Source organism: Crocodylus siamensis, chromosome 4 (genome assembly GCF_052110815.1).
Source record: "Crocodylus siamensis isolate JL-2025a chromosome 4, ASM5211081v1, whole genome shotgun sequence".
NCBI classification, from domain to species: Eukaryota; Metazoa; Chordata; order Crocodylia; family Crocodylidae; genus Crocodylus; species Crocodylus siamensis.
In genome coordinates this window covers 203,674,216-203,694,486 of record NC_143398.1, presented here as the reverse complement: position 1 = coordinate 203,694,486, position 20,271 = coordinate 203,674,216, and the positions used below count along the sequence as shown (strand labels likewise).

Here is a 20,271-nt window from a genome sequence, read left to right as displayed (position 1 = left end):
GTATGAACAGCTTCATATTTAGCTCACAAATGAAAGCTGGTCATAGATATTATGTGTACATTGGTGAATTTATTGAGATTAAGGATTGGTTAACTCAGTTTGCCAAATTTCTAACCCTTCCAATTACTGTGACCTTAAAGTTCACCTCCAAATTAAATGCATTTTCATAGCAGAAATAGTGTGACAAAGGAGACAAGAAAGGGAAGAAAGAAAAATTCAAATTAAGAAATAAACATGCAACAGTTTTTAAGTGCAAAGCAGTCAGAAAACTAACTTGACTGCTTACCAGATACTTACACTGGTATAATGAGGAAACCAGTCAATACAGAAAATACTGCGTAGGACTCAGAATTTATAGATTTGGCGTGATGCTGGGGAGAGACAAAACCTACAGTCAGGCACTGAGAACTACGGTAATCCCACTATACACCTGCACAATCATGTGTGCACATGCAAACTCTGGTACCATGAACTACTAGAAAATAAAAACAGAATGTCAATGCAAACTGAAATTCTTACCTTGAGATCACAAATAGCATATCCTTTATGAAGTTATTTGATAAACTTCCAGTAAACTGAGAAAGGCTCTGAAATTACATAAACTTTGCTTACCACTACCTCCAGCTCCAATTAAAAGAGTATTGCTGTATGGGGCCTCAAGAATGCAGCTGAGGCAACAACTACAAAAACACGATTAAATTGTATATAATATGTTTTATTTTTATTGGTAACAGATATTTCCACAATATTGAACCTATCAGAAATAATGGGATATAAAATATGAGGGTAGTTTTCAGAGATTGGTCCAAACTGCAAATCCGTATCATCCTGACAGTGCGATTGGGGTTAAATTTGAGTTTTTGGTTTGGTTTGAGATCTCTCTACTCATTTTTCCTAAAAAACATAACCCCTGTGAATAACTCATGCTAAGTGAATCTTCTTTTAATTCACAAATAGAATGTGTAATGTCATCATCTGTAGCATCACCACAAAGCGTTACCATCATGCTGGAAAGAATACCTCAAAGGGTGACAAGGCACTCGTGTCTCTGTTTATGATTGTTTAGTCTCTGGCTTCTCCTCTGTAGCTGCTGATTACAGCTAGTGATAATTTTTTTTACACACCATACCAGAAACTGCAGTGAAGCCATCTTCAAATATAACCAACAGATGACAGTAACTTGTGGTCACTACTGATGTTGGATGAATGGCTATAAAAAGGGTTTCACTGTCCCAATTCCCTTTTCCTGTAATGTATGACCTTAAAATGTTAGATGAAATGTCACTTAAAGAGCAATGTAATTTAAAATTATTGTTGCAATCCAAACTATATACAACAGTGAAAGGATTATTCTCTGTCTGAATTTCACAGCATACCATTCGAATATAATATGGAGTTCTTTTAGCTATTATAACTGATGAGGTTCTACTCTATTAACAGAGAAGTATCACTAGGAACTTATACTATCTTGGACTACCTGACATCTGGCCTCAGGCTCAGTTCAGTCTCTACATGCACTGCTTCCTGTCAGAGTAATAAAGTACATTTTTCCTTGATTAACAAAAATCCAAACAAGATGAAGACCTAATTTGCTTTCTGCTCTGGGTCCCATTGGAAGAATACTGTACACATATTTTGGGAATTCCGTACCAGTTACTTGCATTTCTAGTTCAGTGTTGAAAAATCTAATGACATTCCCCAAAATAGGACGTGTATCTTTGCCCTTTTACTTTGTCAGACTTCACTATGCCAGTGAATGTTATCAACTTAGAGTACATACAGCCATTATGTTTAGATTGATCTAACCGAGGTTAGGTTGATCTAAACGCCTAATCATGCAGGCATTCAGAGGACTTAAATTGGCCAAAAAATGGCAAGCACAATCTAAGTTACTTCAGTTGAATAGGTGCACTAACTTAGATGAAGTTTGGGTTTACCCAATCTCTTGAACACCTGCATGCACTTGCAGTGCTGCTTGGGGCTGAAAAGTCCAGCTGCTTGCCCTTATTTGGGGGCTAAAATAAATGTAATAAAGAATTGATTTAATTTAATATAGCAGAAGACAATGGAGCCCAACTAAAGCTGAATTTGGCTTCCTCTGGGCAAGATATTATGTTTGTTTAAAAAATGACATGCAAAATGTGTTTTTTTCCTTCAAAAAATCTGTTTAAAAAACATGCAGATATCTCAGTAAGTTACTCCAAAGAAAGATTTACCACATTTAAAACTAAATCTTGCACTTTTCTATCCTTCTTCACTTCTCCTTCTCCTCCCCCAACCCCCCAAAAATACCATACACATGCACTTTTTTATTTTATTTTCCTTAAAAAGTCTAGACACATTGGATCTACAGCTAGTTTTAAACTACTCCTGTCACATGCATCGTGCAAGTCCTTTTTTTGGAGTACTGTGCAGATTTTTAATGCTTTTTTAAAAGATATGCTTTCATACTTGTGTAAAAATGTAAAATGTTGAAACCAATGTAACATTATTATAATGAATCTTAAAATGCCCTGTTGGGTCAAATTATAGTTCGCTTCAGGGCTCTGAAGTGGATTTGACATGACTAGCATGGCAGTGGGTCACATTGAGAAGAAGCCAATAATTCACACTGGGTCCAGACTTGGAACCGTTAAAGTAAAAATCAGAACATTTTGTATTAAAACTGTGTTAAATGCTTGGCTTAGCCTGGTCATTTGGGGCACTTGGCACATAGCTCTAAAGCTGAGTGAGGTTATTTTTAATACCCTTACAGGTCACCCTTAAATGAATTTGCACTTCAATGATTATCTTTGCTAGAGCACACATTATACCTACTGAAAGTAAGGAATCTTACATGTGCTGTATAGCATCCTCAAAAAGAACAAGATTCATTGCAGCATGAAGCTCATTGTAGTGCTCTAATGAATCTGTTAAAATTCTGGTCAGCTTCTCCCAATCAGATGCTGGAAAGTAACGAGGTTCTCCAACACCATGGGCAAAGTGGCAGTAAATTAGTGGCTTATGGATAAATACGTGCTCATCAACACCCTGATGGTAACAATATAGAGATATAAACAAGCGTTCATCCAGCGTATTAACCCTTTAACACATTTTTCCTAATTTTAAGTTTTTGAATTAATTTTTACTGCTTCTGGAAGCTGTTACATCCCAAAAGCTGAAATCTTTTATTTACAAACACAAAAGATGCCCATGTGGGCAGTGGCATTTTAAATTTCCCCATCATGACTATGGCATCACAATAGTAACTTCTAACAGTTTACTTTTCATGGCCCTTTGGTCTTTGTCTTCTCTGATGTAACTGCCATCCAGGGGCCCAATGAATGCAATTGTGGTAACAGTTTTGCCACGCTGTAACTTCTCCAGAAAGAAATGTATTAATACAGCTGTGTCAGTTCATGGAGGCTGCTAGTAAAACAGATGAAATTTTGATCTATATTTATAAATTCTGTATAAATTCTATTACATACATAATATAATACAGTTTTACTATTAGCTTTTTACAGCACCTGTTCATCTACTGAATGCTCCCATTGGTTCCTAATGATCTTCATTTCAGCCTACACCATGACATTGTAGCACATGAACAACCAATCAGAACCAAAGGTAAATATGAAATTGGAACAGCTACATTTCCCAAGTAATCTATAGTGCATTAATACTGCTAATACTCAAATTATGTCAGTTTAGATGCATGAATGCATAGAAATAGTAAAAAAGAACTTTTTACACAATAATCCATACAGCTGTCAGGTGTGCTCTTCCTATTTAAATCATGAAATCCATTTTATTACCCTAAACTTTGGATAAATGGGAAGCAATTTGGCATAAAACAGAGCAGATGCACCCACACATATTATTCAGAGTTAATTCATTTAAAAATCATACCTCAAAGCATCTTTTTGCAGTATCAATGAGAACTTTGTTAAAACGTTCAATATCCTTTTCTTCCATAAGCTTGTCTGAGTAGACTCGGGATGATTCATGGAGCCATAAATGAGCCAACTCAATGGGATACCGCACACATGCTGGAGATGCAAAAAGTATTCCCTGCAAAAATATTTTGATTCACAATGCTGAACTTTTTAAAAAATCATTATACTATCAACTTCTAATTAGGAACTAAAATGTTCCTTTCGGTTAGATGCATTGGTGGGTCACTAACATATGAATATTTCTTGTCCACAGCATTCATGTTTAATAGGCAATTAATGCCTTTTTGTTAAAGCAGAGGAAGTTGTTTGGTTGCTCCAGGAACAGTGAATTGTTTTTCTCCTCCCATTTACTATGATTTTCATTTTTCTTGAAATAATCCTTCCCACTTTATTTCCCTCTGACATGCTTTTCTCATCACTTCAGTTTAGCCTTGCTATCTTTTGCCATGCCCCATTATGTTTTCTTAAGAATTCCATTTTATGAGTTGTAAGTTTCTCTCACTTTCTCCCATGCTCACTTCAGATCAGACACAATTGGCTAACACACTGAGAGATTATGGTACTCCTTAGGGCTTTATGAATAATATGTCAGAACCTTACATATATTTGTTTCTGATTCATCATTCAGTCTGACTGGCTCCTTCTGGGTGTTGCTTATTAGCCAGCACTTCTACCCCCAATGCTGTTTATTGGCCAACACTTCCACCTCCAATCCTCCATTTTTCCTGCCTGTTCATTGTTGTTTTACAATATATGGGATGAATTCCTGGATCCAGTGAAGTCAATGGCAAATCTCCCATTAATTTCAATGAGGCTAGGATTTCATCTATAATACCTATTTGTTTCCAGATTTATTAGGTCATTAATCTCTAGGTGTCAGCAGCTAAAATTTCCTAACACAAAGTGCTAATGCAGTATGCATTACCTTTGGATTGCTAACAACTTAGTGTTATCCTGATGTGCCCTGAGAGTACATAACAGATCTGTGATGACTCAGTGGGCACGTCCACACATGCAACATGCAAGCACATAAGCTTGAAACAGCTCAAATAGAAGTGGTGCAAATTTGAGTCAGGGGTTTTTGCCTCAGTGCATGTGCCTGGACATGCACTTTGTTGAGAATCAAATTGTGCCATTTGGGGCAAAATAACCCTGCCTGGCTCCTCTTGGATCTGCAGCCAGGGGTGGCTAGTGCCCAGGGCCAGCACCTGTGTTGTCCCCAGCAAGATAAAAAGCTGCTCTGTCCTGGCCCCAGCAGTACAAAAAGCTGCCCTGGCAAATAGCTCAGGGCTACTTGCTCTCAGGAGCTTCTGGGGCCCAGCCATCTGGTACCTGAGAACACTACCTCTTGTGCCAGCTGGACTGCTGAAGCAGCCCTGAGAGTTTCCTGCACTGTCTACCCACTGCAGCAGTCTGGCAGTGGGGGCTGCTGCCTGGCTGTGACCTGCTGCCCACCTGCCAGACTGGAATGAGGTATCTGCCCCTCTGGGCTGCTGCCTGGCTGTGGCTGCAGGGCTGGCCTCTGTGTGGCACTACTGCCATGTGTGCCCCCTTCCTGGCCACCTGGGCAACTATAGCTCAGAAGATGTTCCAGGTGTGGTGGCCTGCTTTGAACTGTCAAAGCATGTTCCCCTGGCCCCAGTTGGCCAGGAGGTCAGCCATAGCCAGCTGGGTCCAAGGTGCCAGCTCTGAGCAGGCAGGGTCCTGCCACTGGCCTCCCTAGCAGGAATTCTGGTGTTCCCTATTGGAAAACAGAAAAATACCTGATAAAAAAAATCCCAAAGTTACTCTGTAAAACACCCCCAAATCCATGTTTTAAAACAAATTAAATTTAATTTAATCCACAATTAAAACAAAAGACCACTGTAAAGAGAGAGAAAGAGAGTGAGAGACAGTGATCAGTTGGACAATGTTTTATTGATATATTTACAGTGTTAAAGCACTGGCTGTTGGGGGGGCTACAGCCACACAGGGGTTATAGCCCCCCAACAGGGGCCAAATGGTCCCCACAGGGGCTACAATCCCCCCACAAGGCCCACATACCCCACCCCAGCCCTGCAATTGTTGCCTCACCTGGCCCCTTCCCCTCCCAGCTGCTGCAGCCCCCACAATGGCTGCCCCATGCAGCCCAACCCCCCCACTCCCCCAGACCTCCAATGGCTGCCCTGCCCAGCCCCAGCCCCCACTTGCACCCCCAGGCCCCCATGGCTGCCCCCCAATCCCAGGCACCGGTACTTAAAAAAAAAAGCCAGAAAAAAAAACAGAAAAAAAGCCTCTACTTACCCCAGGAGAGCGCCCCCCCCCCAGGCAGCACAGGGCAGGAGGGCCCAGGCTGGGGCCACTGTGGCTGTCCCTCTGCCCCCTGCTGTGTGGGTGGGGCCCCAAATAATCCTGACTGCAGACAGAGCTGTTGGAAAGTGCCAGGGTTTTTTGTTTGTTTGTTTTTTAGTGTGAGCATGCTGGGGGGGGCAGGAAGCAGGGGCCTTGGGGAGCTGGGGGGGATGGGGATGGGCAGGCCAGGGGCTGGGGGGGCTTGGGGGCTTGTGGGGTGGGGCCAGGCACTGTAGGAATTTCCCCCATAGTCCCCTCCTCCAGCCCCCTCCCCGATCACTTACTTACCGGTTCTGGCAGCCAGAGCGTCTCCCTGGAGGACCCAGCCTCCAGTTCCCTGCTCCAGTTCTTTAAACTTTGGTTTTTTTAGACCCCTGGATTTCTAATTTTCTCTGTGCGGAATTTTTTCTGCGGAACATTTTTTCATTCCCGCACATGCACACGCATCTGGACGTGCCCAGTGGGTTTATGTAACCACATCTTCAGTAATAAACAAGTGGTTTGGAATTAATTTAATTTCAGAATTCTACACCCATTAGAGATCTAATGATAATTTTTATCATCATGGGAAGATATTTTCTTTCTGCAGTGACCTTTGGACCCAGTTAAGTGAGCTTTAGTTAAAGTGTCCCTGCCTCCATTTTTCAGCATGGGGTGCTGATACACACGACGCTGGAGTCTGCTGGAGCACAGTAATTACTGTGCTGCAGTAAACTCAATTAATGGAGTCTGCTCTGATGTACTGCAATTGCAGTGCATCAGAGCAGCCTTGATACACATGTATAAGCACCCTGAGATTTTAAAAACTGACATCCAACTCTCCTAGCATATAAACAGATGTAGGAAAAGACAGTTGTCAGGGATCATAAGTAAACCCTGAATTCTATCCAGATATGAATATTTCAGATGGCTTTGCAAATGTGAAATAGCTTTGCAGACAGAATATAAAAAATCAGAAATTGCTGATGTACCCAATCAACAGCATAGGGTATACAATGCCTCTTTTTACTGCAATGGCTTTTACTATCCTTTTATTAATATTCCGATTCCAAAATTTCTGAAATCACTTGCATTCCTATGGATTCCCTAAAATGTTTTTTGCATACCTCCTAGCTGCCTCACACTGCTACTAGATTCTCAGACTTGACCAACATTGTTAAAAAGGTTCTCATTTAAATAGAACCAGGCAGTTGAATTTGCTAAAAGCCAGTCAGAGTAAGTAGAGTATAAGAATAAATTAATGTGATGGCAAATTAAGAGCATACTTTTTCCTACTTGTCAAACTCATTCCCATTTTTTACTCAAAAGATTTTCTGGTCAGTTCTGAAATGCTGGATTTATTTCATTCCCATTAATTTCTATTATCATGGTCCTTTTTCTGTCTGCTTCCATGCCATTGCAGAAAGCATTGCATACCTCATGGAAAACTCTGTTCTTTTGAAAATACCAGCAGAGTTTTGTAGACATAAGAGGGCTGCCTAAAATTGGGATAAACATCAAATTTGGGGGAGTTAACTGGTTGTTCAACTTCTGAGCCAGAAGTCTTGCAAGGTGTTGAGATCCCTTCAAGAGGATCTGAGAGGATGCATGTTCCGCTGCCACTGTTAGGAACTATAGGGCATGCTCAGTGTTGCAAGATCATTCCTCCTGAAGTTCACCATCAAGATAAGTGCAGAGGAATATTTTCCGTGAACTCTCAAGGACGAGCAAGCATAGCCTATAGCCATATACCACAGTTACAAACAGAAGACACAGAAGCAGAAGTATTTTTGGGGTGGGGCAGGATTGTGGGGACAGAAGTGTTGTTTTTCTTGTTTCTGTATTTTGGCAGCCTCCATACAGAATGAAGATTCCATGCTTTCAGATGCTGGGCTTTGTTAGAGTAGCAGACTGCAGAGCAGTATAGTGATACTCCAGCTAGCTTTTAAAAAGTTAGCTTGTGTACCAGAAGCAGCCGGGTGAGAGTTTAGCACAGGCCTATCTACACCATTTCAGGTAAATTAATTCATGTGGGTCATACTGCTTCAAATATCTGGCTATTTCATTTAGAGCTATCTTGACATTACACTGCAGTTTATAGTACAAAGATACCCATGGATCCACTGAGCAGTGCTACCATCCATAATAATTATTTTAAATTTGTTTTGGAGGAGGTCTGTTCTCTTCATTGTGCAGCAGTTGTCAAAGCTGCCAAAAGTGTGTTGCGCATTGCATACCCCTTCAATTAATATCTACTTTTAGACCTTTAAGACCTCCACTGAAGTGCTCTGGGTTAGAATACAAGGCAGTCGAGGGGAAAGAGACTTAATGGTGGGGGTCTACTACAGACCACCCAACCAAGGGGAAGAGCTAGACCAGGAATTCTTAAGTCAGCTCACAAAGGTAGTTAGGTCAAAGGACGTGGTCATCATGGGTGACCTGAACTTTCCAGACATCTGCTGGGAAGAGCAGGCAGCCAGGTCTGACTGCTCACGTAGCTTCCTAGCCAAAATGCAGGACCTCCATCTAACCCAAGAGATGCACAGCCCCACCAGGGGAGACGCCTTGTTGGACCTGGTACTTGCCATGGGTGATGACCTGGTGAGGGGGCTGCGGGCGCTCAACCACCTAGGCAACAGTGATCATAGTTTCATAGTTTCTAGGGTTGGAAGGAACCTGAGCAGATCATCGAGTCCGACCCCCTGCCATGGCAGGAAAGAGTACTGGGGTCAAGCAACCCCAGCAAGGTGTACCTCTAGCCTCCTCTTAAAGATCCCCAGGGTAGGAGCCAACACCACTTCTCTTGGAAGTTGGTTCCAGATCCTAGCCATCCTGACAGTGAAGTAGCACCTCCTGATATCTAGCTTAAATATACTCTCTGCCAGCTTGTGACTGTTATTCCTGGTCACTCCTGGTAGTGCACGGGGGAACAGGGACTTCCTCAGTGCCTGCTGGTCCCCTCTCACTAGTTTGTAACAGGCCACTAGATCCCCCCTCAGCCTTCTCTTTTGGAGGCTGAACAGGTTCAGGTCCCGTAGCCTGTCCTCATAGGGTCTGCCCTGCTGCCCCCTGATCATGTGTGTGGCCCTCCTCTGGACCCTCTCCATGTTGTCCACATCCCTCTTGAAGTGTGGCGCCCAGAACTGGACATAATACTCCAGCTGCAGCCTGACCAGTGCCACGTAGCGGGGGAGGATCACCTCCTTGGACCTGCTTGAGATGCATCTGTGGATGCATGACAAGGTGTGGTTGGCTTTCCTGACTGCATCCTCACACTGCTGGCCCATGTTCATCTTGGCATCAATGATGACTCCAAGATCCTTTTCTGCCTCTGCACTAACGAGAAGGGCGTTCCCCAGCCTGTAGGTATGGTGCTGATTGTTCCTCCCCAGGTGCATCACCTTGTACTTGTCAGTGTTGAATCCCATCCTTTTCTCAGGGATTTATTGCCTGCTGGAATTCACCATCCAGTGCAAGGTGGCAAAGGCCAGCAGCCCTAGATTTCAGGACGGCAGATTTCAATGAGCTAAGGAGAATAGTCGAGGAAACACGGAGGTCCTGGAGGGGAGGGGAGCCAGGTGTCCAAGAAGAGTGGTCGCTCCTTAAGGAGACAATCCTCCAAGCCCAAAGGGAGGTAATCCCAACACAGATCAAAAGGAGCAAGAGGGCACAAAAGGCCCCAAGTCTTGCCAAAAGCATCCGGGAATGTCTCCTAGCTAAAAGGGAGGTGTACACCCAGTGGAAGGGAGGGGCCATCACCAGGGAGGACTGTACCGCAGTTGCTCAGGGATGTAGGCGGGCAGTCAGGAAGGCCAAGGCGGAGATGGAACTGGGACTAGCTTCCTGGATCAAGGACAACAAGAAGATTTTTAAATACACAGGGGGCGAAAAGAAGGTATCTGGTAACGTGGGGCCCCTGCAAGACATGCTAGGAAATTTGGTCGTCACACCAGACGCCAAAGCTAACCTATTTAACGACTTCTTTGCCTCCATTTTCCTGAGCAGAGACCAGATCAGCCCCCCCCCACTGCGCCCCCCTCAGGCCCCAGGGGCGGCACACCTAGGCCAAGGGTCAGTGAGGACCTAGTCAGGGAACTTCTGGAGGGACTGGATGTATTTAAATCTGCCGGTCCGGACGATCTCCACCCCAGAGTACTGAGGAAATTAGCTGAGGTCATTGCGGGACCCCTGGCATGGCTTTAGGAGCACTCCTGGTGCTCTGGTGTGGTGCCAGAGGACTGGAAGAGGGCCAATGTGGTTCCCGTCTTCAAAAAAGGGAGGAAGGAGGACCCGGGGAACTATAGGCCAGTTAGTCTTACCTCAATCCTGGGTAAGCTTTTTGAGAGAATTATTTTGGCACATGTCCACAAGGGGCCAATGGGGGAGATTATGCTTAGGGGCAACCAACACGGGTTCACTAGAGGCAGGTCCTGTCAGACCAACCTGGTGCCTTCTACGACCAGGTCACCAAATCCTTAGATGCAGGACCAGCAGTGGATATAGTCTTTCTGGACTTTTGGAAGGCCTTCGACACTGCCTTTCACCCCGTTCTCATTAAAAAACTGGGGGACTGTGGTGTTGACACCTACACAGTCAAATGGGTCTCTAACTGGCTGGAGGGCCGCACCCAGAGAGTGCTGGTGGATGGGTCTTTTTCCACGTGGAGGGATGTGGGCAGTGGGGTTCCTCAGGGCTTGGTCCTCGGCTCCACATTGTTCAACATCTTCATCAGTAACTTGGACGATAAAGTACCCTGTTCAAATTTTCTGATGACACTAAGATGTGGGGCGATGTGGGGCATGCTGGAAGGAATAGGCTACAATCAGACCTAGACAGGTTACAGGGGTGGGTGGACAAGAACAGGATGGGATTCAACACTGACAAATGCAAGGTGATGCACCTGGGAAGGAAGAACCAGCAGCATACCTACAGGCTGGGGAACTCCCTTCTCATCAGTGCAGAGGCAGAAAAGGATCTTGGAGTCATCATTGATGCCAAGATGAACATGGGCCGGCAGTGTGGGGATGCAGTCAGGAAGACTAACTGTACCTTGTCATGCATCCACAGATGCATCTCAAGCAGGTCCAAGGAGTTGATCCTCCCCCTCTATGCAGCACTGTTCAGGCCACAGCTGGAGTACTGTGTCCAGTTCTGGGCGCCACACTTCAGGAGGGATGTGGACAACATGGAGAGGGTCCAGAGGAGGGCCACTTGCATGATCAGGGGGCAGTAGGGCAGACCCTATAAGGATAGGCTACGGGACCTGAACCTGTTCAGCCTCCACAAGAGAAGGCTGAGGGGGGATCTAGTGGCCTGTTAGCAACTAGTCAGAGGGGACCAGCAGGTATTGGGGGAGCCCCTGCTCCCCCGAGCACTACTGGGAGTGACTAGAAATAACGGTCACAAGCTGGCGGAGGGTAGGTTTAGGTTAGATATCAGGAGGCGCTACTTCACGGTCAGGGCGGCTAGGGTCTGGAACCAACTTCCAAGAGAAGTGGTGCTGGCTCCTACCCTGGGGGTTTTTAAGACAAGGCTAGACAATCACCTTGCTGGGGTTGTTTGACCCCAGTACTCTTTCCTGCCATGGCAGGGGGTTGGACTTGATGATCTGCTCAGGTCCCTTCCGACCCTACTAACTATGAAGCTATGAAACTAAGAGTAAAATTCTAAACCTATGAATAAGGATATATCTGTTATTAACCAAGCTCTGGGATACATTGCAATATAACAAAATAAAAAATTAAGCTTCTGTGATTTCATAAGGAGTTGAAAGCCTGTCTGAATGGGATCAAGTGGTCTGCAGAACACGGACAAGTCCTATAGTGTATTTCTATATCCCCATAAACAGAAGTCAGAAGTCTATGACTTGTGGGCCTGATCCAGCCTACAAAGGTCCAACCCAGCCCAAGGTAGCATGGGGTACTGGGTAGAAGACAGCAGTACTGAGCAACCCCATCCTCTCCCTGCTGTTCTCTGGTGCCTCTGCTTACTTTCTCTCCAGAGGGGTCAAGTATCTACAGCAAAGGTAAGTTCAGGCAGCCTGGGTACTTGTTGGGGATGGGACAAACAGAAGGATGGGGGCAGGGGATGGGACAAACAGAGATTTGTGGCCTGTAGCAGGGGGTTGTGTTACAAGTTTGAGCCTAGCGGTAGCAGGTTGCCAAGCTCTGCTCATAACTAGCTGCGGGGATAGTCTCTTTACCTCAGAAGAAGAAAATATACATATCTTTCAACCGAAATGGCTATTCAGGACCTCAGGGTGCTGAATTATATTTCAAAGGGTTTTGTGTTAACATAAAAGAATCATATTGCAAAACATTTAGGAGACTCGTTGAAGCATGTATATGAAGTTCTTTGGTTGCCAATGGGGCTATAAGAGACAGCATTTCCCCCATTCAGGTTGACTATGGAACTTAACAAATAAAAGTTATGTAAACATTTATAATGCGCACTGTGAAAAAGGGCTGATCCATCTCATCCTATACAGAGATAAGCAGAAAAGGTAGTGTTACCTGGAATACGTTCATCAAATCACTTAAATTAAAACCATAACGGAATCTAATAGCTGTGGGCAGAAAATTCTGGGTCATTTTCTGGTGCAGACAAATTGCAACTTGTAAAAGCATGCTGACAGGTTTCACTAAATGGTAACTGAAGCTCCAGTACTGAAAATGGGTATTTATGATGCTGCTATAGGTGGCATTTAAAGCATCCATTCCTGGGAAGTAGGCAGCAAACACAGAGAAATGTCTCTGAAAGAAAAAAAAATGTGTGGCGAAAAGGATAATTATTTCTTTTAAAATATACCATATATATTTTAATAACATTGAACTCTTCAGGGTTAAGCAGAAGTTGAAAGGGTTTTCACAGCCAAAGCACATGGTGTTAAGTATCTTATTCACTCCCTGTTTCACTCTATGGAGATCATAATTACTATCAAGTTAGTACTAAATCTACCAAATGAGCCTGACCTCAGGGCAGCACACTCCTTTGGAGCTCTGTTTTCTCTCCAAAATGCCTGCTAATCTATGTATATTTAATAGAGATGGGATATTTGAGGGACTGAATGGTGTTAAAAATGGTAAATCTCCGGCCTTAAGGCAGCCAACTTCACCTTAGCAGAACAATGTGCGGGGGAAGGGAGAAGGAGCTGTTAAAATTCAGAGGAAGGTCATTATATTGACCCTTTATCCTACTGTGAATACAATGATAGCTCTATTATCAATATAATTATGCTCTTTTTTAATAACTACCTAGTAGCCATGAAATGTCCAGATAAATTACAAGGATTTGTAGTAGAATTTTTCAGATGTAGCTCAACTAGAGCTGGCCCAGTCTTAGAACTTAGGTTTCTAAGAAATTCATGTGGCAATTTTGTTTAAATTCAGAAAGAAACTATTTTTTTTCAAAAAGCCCAAAGTTACTGCTCCCCATCTCTTCCCTTTCTTTAAAAAGGCTTTGAGTATGAAAATCCCATCCTGGTGAATATCAAGAGTTATGCTTCAGCTCAAGAGGGAGTGGAGGCTCCTCCCAGAGGCAAGGTAAGGCCTGACACATAGAGATGTTTCCACTGTAAGAATGATTATCACAATACAACAGCTACACTGGCCCAATAAATCCCCTACCACCCAACATTTACCTCAAATTAACCACAAAACAAACATGCAATGTCCAATAAAGTAAATTAATAACCTTAAAAGTTTTTGCTTTGCCCGAAAGACCCCTACTCTGAAAAGGGAAGCAATGTGCAAGGCCCCTACTCTGAAAAGGGAGGCATGTCAAAAGACAATGAAGGTCAACAGGATCTCTCTAATGCTACTGATATTACATGGAGTGCCACAGCAATGGGTGGCTGGCAGAAGACAGGCCACCACACTAAGCAAATCTTCGAGGACCTCTCTGCATTCTCTCTCTCTTATTCACAACAGGGGGGAAAGGGCAGAGCCTGAGAGGATAGTTGACAAGGTTCTTTGGGTAGATGTGATATTTTTTATTAGACAAACTAAATAGTTGGAAAAAATTGTTCTTTGCATGCTTTAAGCACAAACACCCTTCTTCAATCATAGGGAGAGTTTGCTGGTGTAATGTGAAAGAGAGTTGTAAAGATATACAAAAAACTAGAACTCTTGGTTCCAAAATTATACCTTTTATTAGACCAACTGGAAAATGGCAAGATAATTGTCAGGCTCTGGGAAAAGTGTAGATGGTACAAGATGGTAAAAAGTCCCCATAGGTAGGTAATAAACTTCATTTTTCCACAGAGGGATCTGAGGATGGAAGGCTGTCCCTCTGGCTCCATGAGAGTGTCTTTGTGAGCTGTGTTGAGTAGCTCTTCGATGTGTTTATCAGGAGAATTCCTTTCCTGGAGGTGTCAGATGCCAGGCAGGGAGGTAAAAACAAAAACAAAAAAACAAAAAAACCCTTCCTTGTTCTGCAATGAAATTTAAAATCCAAAATCACTGGAGTACATGCATTCAACACATACAGTCCCCTTCCCACCTCTGGAGGTTTCCCCACACACCACCCTTTACTCTAAAGTCGCTCTGTGCAGGTCTGTAGGTCAGGGATCACGTGCAGTCAGTCTGTAATTCATCTGTGCAAATGCTTCCTTCTAACTCCATTCATTCTTGATTCTCTCTCTCACAAGTACCCACTGGCTCTCTCTACAACCTCTCTCCTTATGCCTGAAGAAGGGTGTTTGTCCCTGAAAGCTTGCGAAGAACAATGTTTCCAACTATTTAGTTGGTCTAATAAAAGATATCATAGCTACCCAAACAACTTTGTCTGCCAATGTCCTTAGACCAAAACAGCTACAACCAACAACTCTAGGAGATAGCTGATACACCTTAAACATGTTTCTGATGTTCTAATGAATGCTTAGCCCTTAGAAACTTATTTTGCCACCTAGACAGAGGTAACTGGAAGCTGCTCTCATTAAAGAAGGATCATGTTTCCGTTTGTTCCCAAACCCACTCAGCACCTTCTACCTGGAGCTAAGTGCGTCACTTCTCACCTACAATGTGCAAGATCAAGCCCTACGTGACTGCTGTACCAGGCTGTAATAAAAAGATAGACGTTCACTCTCCTTAAATTAAAAGAGCTTGAGTGGTACTGGAAGGAAAAACATTTTGTTAAAATGTGGCACTTAAAACACCTACCTGAAGACGCTGATTTACTGAAAAACTTCCAGCAGTGGGATTCATGCATGTGACATACTGACAATTGTGAATTTCTTTTAAAGTCAGTTTCTGTCTGTCATACCTATGTAGTTACAAAATAACAAAGGGATAATAAAGCTCAATTGTATATTCACAGTTTGAGATTTCTATTGACAGATCTTCACACTGAATGCTTCTACAAGAAAGTCTGATTATGTAGCTCTCTCTCAAAAGAGCTGAAAACCTCTCCTTTGTTACAACACTCTCACACACCATTTCTATCATCTGGAATCTTTTAAGGGACATGTCGAGGTTGACAAGCCCAAATTTGGCCTCCTTTCACCAAATTATATTGGTAGATTTAAAGTATCCTCCATGCAGGAAAAAATCCCAGCTGTCAATTTCTCCAAAACAAGGACTACACCTGTGTTCAAATCCAAACTCCAGGGCAGAGCAGAGATCCAGCAACAATTAGTCCCTTGTGTTGTATGTTAATCACAGCTAAGGGTGCACAAAATATGAGTTCATATGTATTATGCCCTCCCCTCTATCACCCTACTTGTCAACCCAGTAACAGTTTGAAAATCACTGGCTTTCTTCCCCTATAAGGAGAAGTGGCTTCATGTGCCAGGCCTGTCAACTCTGACATTCTCACTTTATACTGGAGGGCTGAAATCCTTTGTAGCAGTATATGTGAAATGAAAATGTCTTTTTGGTTTGGCTGCTGGTTGATAACACATTTATGTTTTAATCAAATCCCCACAAGCAAAAAACCCCCAAACATTACATTTTATGTAGGAAAAAAAAGCATTACATTTTTCCAGCATTTGTAAAATAGCAAAAGAAATAAAAGGCTAGAATAACAAAACTACTAGAGAAACCAATATGCCTTTTTACTTGCATCTCAGTCATTGGGGCAAAAATGCAGGATTTCCCCAGAGTTAGATCTCTATTTCCTCTTGAGGGAATCTGATCCCATAACTCCCCTGAAAGCACCCTTTTGGGCTATTTAGAATTTTCAGATATGTGCATGGGAAGGGTGCTTTCAGTCTCTCCTATTAAAGATGTCTTAAATTTATTCCCTCTTCCCGTTCTAGGCCTGGCCAGTAGGGCTGTGTGAAGCTTCAGGTGGTGATTATGGAGAAAATCCCCGAAATCCTCCAGCCCACTGACCAGTATCCTATGCTCCTTATCCATGTGGGCACAAATGGCATGGCTCAGAGCAATCCCAGGCAGATCATGAAGCACTACAAGGATTTGGGAGCGGAGCTAAAGGGGTTGGGGGCACAGGTAGTGTTTTCTTCGATCCTCCCAGTCTCAGGCTATGGGCTGAAGAGGGAGAGGAGGATTGAGGTAGTGAACCAAAGACTGCTGTGCTGGTGTCATTGGGAAGGCTTTGGCTTCCATGACCACAGTCCGCTCTTTGGTAAGAGAGGCAGTGAGCTGCTGGGAGGAGGTTCTTCTCAGCCAGGCTGGCTGACCTGCTCCGCCTGCTCAAACTAAGCCCATCAGGGGATGGAGGCTGCTACTGCTGGCCCACTGAGCAACCCTTGCAAAGACAGCAGGTCAAGGCACTTAAGGGAGCCCACCCCTGCCCTAGCCCTGGAATGAGCTGTAGGCAAGGCAAGGGCCCCTAAAGGGGCACTTGCCTGCCTGTACACAGATGCCAAGAGCTTGGGAAATAAGCAGAAGGAACTTGTCCTCCTACTAAACACAAATAATTATGACATCATAGGGATAATGGAGACCTGGTGGGACTCCACCCATGACTGGACCGCAGGTATGGGTGGCTATACTCTGTACAGGAGAGATCAAGTGAACAAAAGGGGCAGGGATGTAGCTCTCTATGTCAAGGAAAGCTATGCATCCCTGCAAGCCAGCATTGGCGCCCAGGGTGGACAACTGGAGACCCTCTGGGTTAAAATCTGTGGCAAACATGGCACAGGGGACACAATGGTGGAAGTCTATTACAGACCTCCTACCCAGGATCAGGAGCTTGACCAGGAGCTCACCAGCGAATTGACTGAAGCTTCATGCTCCTGGGGAATGGTTGCTATGGGAGACTTCAACTACCCAGACATCTCATGGGAAGAGTGCTCAGCCAAATCCAAACAGTCACAAAGCTTTCTCTCGTGCATGAATAAGCTCTATCTGATGCAAGAAGTCTATGGGCCGACAAGAGGTAAAGCGCTGCTCAACCTGGTACTGGCAATGGGGGACAGCCTAATCTGTGACCTAATGATCAAAGGGAAGCTAGGTGACAGTGACTACGAGCTGATCACCTTCACCATCCTCCGTAAAGCTGGCAAGTCAGTCATCAATACAGAAGTCCTCATCTTCAGGAAAGCTGACTTTGACAAGCTCAGGAGGCTTGTCAGTGAAGCCCTAAGGGACCATGACCCAAAGGGGAGGGGAGTTCAGGATGAGTGGTTTCTCCTCAAGGGAGCAATCCTGGATGCACAAGCTAAGTCTATTCCATCTCAGAGGAAAGGCAGCAAAAGGGCACAATAGTCCCCTTGGCTCTACAGGGAAGTAGTGGACCTCTTGCATCTAAAAAGAAAGATCTACAAAGGATAGAGGACAGGATCCACCTCCAAGGAGGAATATTCTGCACTGGTCTGGACCTGCAGGGAGCAAACCAGAAAAGCCAAGGCTGCAACTGAACTCAAATTAGCTACAGGTATCAAGGACAATAAAAAGTCCTTTTTTAAATATGTGGGGAGCAAGAGGAAAAGCAAGGGTAACATTGAACCCCTGCTAAACCAGATGGGACAACTGACAACCAATGCCCAGGAAAAAGCCAACTTGCTAAATGGGTACTTTGCACTGGTTTTTCGCCGGTCCCAAAGGGCGCCCCTGCCCATTATAGGATGGGAACGCCTGGATGAGGATGATTCCTTACCCTCCATCAATGATGACCTTGTGAAGGAACACCTTGAGAGGCTGGATACCTTCAAGTCAGCTGGTCCTGACAGTTTATACCCCAGGGTACTCAAGGAGCTGGCAAGCACCATAGCTCAGCACCTGGCATGGATCTTTGAGAACTGCTGGCACTCTGGTGAAGTGCGCGAAGACTGGAAGAAGACCAAGGTGGTGCCTATCTTCAAGAAAGGGAGGAAAGTGGATCCAACAAACTACAGGCCCATCAGCCTGACCTCTATCCCAGGGAAGGTCTTAGAAAAGATTATCAAAGAAACCATTCTTAACAGACTGGCTGATGGCAGCATCCTGAGGCCAGCAGGGGTTTGTTGTGGGTAGGTCTTACTTGATTAATCTTATTTCCTTTTACGACCAGGTGACCTATCACCTGGACAAGGGAGAAGAGAATGATGTCGTGTATCTTGACTTTAAAAAAGCCTTCGATCTAGTATCCCATGATCATCTCTTAACAAAACTGGCCAACTGCGGCCTTGGCTTCAACATGATCAGCTGGCTGAGGAATTGGCTCCATGGTCAAACCCAGAGGGTGGTGGTTGATGGAAGTCAATTGTCATGATGCGCGGTGGCCCGTGGCGTCCCTCAAGGCTCTGAGCTTGGGCCAACACTATTTAACATCTTCATTAATGATGTGGACATTGGTATCAGAAGTGAACTGGCCAAATTCACTGATGACACCAAACTCTGGGGTAAAGGACAAGAGGGCAATTCAGGCTGACCTTGATAGGCTCAAGAAATGGGTGGACAAGAACCTGATGGTGTTTAACACCAAAAAAAGCAAGGTTCTCCACCTTGGGAAGAAAAACCGCAGCAGGCTTATAGGCTTGGCAGTGCTATGCTGGCACTATGAACAAAAAGGACCTGGGCAGGGGCTGTTGGGAAATGGAGTCTGGCCACTGGCTAGATCTGCCATTTGCCCACCCCTGCTCCACAGTCTTCCTGCTAGTAACAGCCCCTCCCCCTCAGTAATCCCCAGCATCACTGCTAATACATCCCACCTGTCAGTCATGGATCTGTTTGTTCCAGACCTCTGCTTAAGAGAGGAGTTATACAAAGCAGTCACAGTTAAGCTGGCAAGATCCAGCCTCTACCCAATGAACTGAAAGAACTGTGATAAACAAGTGCATCCCAGACTGGCCCACTTCAAGAGATACAAAGGCTCAATAAGCCACCTAACCCGAGCTAAATGTTTTAACTCACTGCTTCATTTCTAAGTGCACTAGGTCAGATAATGAAACCTCATTTAAAAGGATCTCCTCTTTTTCTCTGTCCCCATCCTGGTGTTGGCTGTGTGATGTTCAGACATGATGACAAATCACTTGAATATTTGGGATGTAGCCCCAGTTGAGAAAGAAGTGAGAAAGAGGCAGCTAGTGACGTGTAGCAGATGTGGAGAGCAGTAGCGGGTGACTTGTGCTAGTCTCTCTGAAACTGCCCAGATGTGAAGGAAGGAAAGCAGTGTGGGTGGAAGAAGAATACAGGAGTGCTCTTGGGGCAGGGAAGGAGGCAGGAAAAATCTGTTGAAAATTTAAGAGTCCTTGACTAGACAGAACTGAACAAGAATTTGCTTGGCCCAGGCAGCTGGATACCACAAGAACAGTCAGGAAGGCCAACCGCACCTTGTCATGCATCCACAGATGCATCTCAAGCAGGTCCAAGGAGGTGATCCTCCCCCTCTATGCAGCACTGGTCAGGCAACAGCTGGAGTACTGTGTCCAGTTCTGGGTGCCACACTTCAGGAAGGATGTGGACAACATGGAGAGGGTCCAGAGGAGGGCCACCCACATGATCGGGGGCAGCAGGGCAGGTCCTACAAGGAGAGGCTACAGGACCTGAACCTGTTCAGCCTCCACAAGTGAAGGATGAGGGGGGATCTTGGGGCCATTTACAAACTAGTCAGAGGGGACCAGCAGACATTTGGGTAGTCCGTG

At 44.5% G+C, this 20,271-nt stretch overlaps 1 pseudogene; it reads right to left on the bottom strand.

Annotated features, from left to right (window-relative positions):
- LOC149867458 (dynein axonemal heavy chain 11-like) overlaps positions 1-20,271 on the bottom strand; it is a 291,701-nt pseudogene that overhangs the window by 157,348 nt on the left and 114,082 nt on the right.